The sequence below is a fragment of the Sinocyclocheilus grahami genome, unplaced genomic scaffold (assembly GCF_001515645.1).
Source record: "Sinocyclocheilus grahami isolate Dianchi unplaced genomic scaffold, SAMN03320097.WGS_v1.1 scaffold1715.1, whole genome shotgun sequence".
In the NCBI taxonomy this organism is placed as follows: domain Eukaryota; kingdom Metazoa; phylum Chordata; class Actinopteri; order Cypriniformes; family Cyprinidae; genus Sinocyclocheilus; species Sinocyclocheilus grahami.
Window position 1 is genome coordinate 9,647 of NW_015506894.1, and position 806 is coordinate 10,452.

The following is an 806-nucleotide window of genomic DNA, read 5'->3' on the forward strand; positions in this document are numbered from 1 at the left end:
AAAGTATATGAACATTTGTATTTATGCAGTACATTTATTTTTGTATGAATGCATTACATAAGTGAAATCTTGCTTGTCCAATTACTGTACATTTCATATTTCTTATGTTACCACAAATACACAAAAATACTTCTTTTGAATATTTCAAAAATTATTCTTGGTGGACATCCTGTCGCTCTTGTTGGTCAGGCCAAAGATTTTCATCAACATCACATCTGATGTTTTCCATTGCCATGCACCGGGGAAAAAATCTCCTTGAATGCCGCACCCATCCCCTGCAATGATCAGCTGTGATGTCCTCACATGCAGCATTCATGGCATCCAACAGAGACATCTGATCTTGTGGTCTATGATCATATACTTTCCACCTTCATGCTGAAAAAAACCCTTCTATTGGATTTAGGAATGGAGAGTATGGTGGAAGGAACTCCATTGTTATCCTTTCATGTGCAGCAAACCAGTCCCTAACAATGTTGGTTCGGTGGAAGCTGACATTATCCCAGACAACAACATAATTAGGCAAATGTGGTCTAACTAAACCTCTTTCTTGTTCTGGAATCAGGTCTCTGTAAAGTGAAGGCCAGGAGAAGATGGGTATTATAGGGCCCAATATGTGGAATATGTGTGCTCACACCATTCTCTGAAATGGCAGCACACATTGTAATATTGGCCCCACGTTAGCCTGGTGTGTCAGTTGTGGCTCGGTGTCCAATGAGATTGTGACCACATCTCCAGCCTTTGGACAGATTGAACCCGGCCTCGTCCACAAAAGCAAGAATGTGGGTTGTTTCATGTCCTTCTAACTC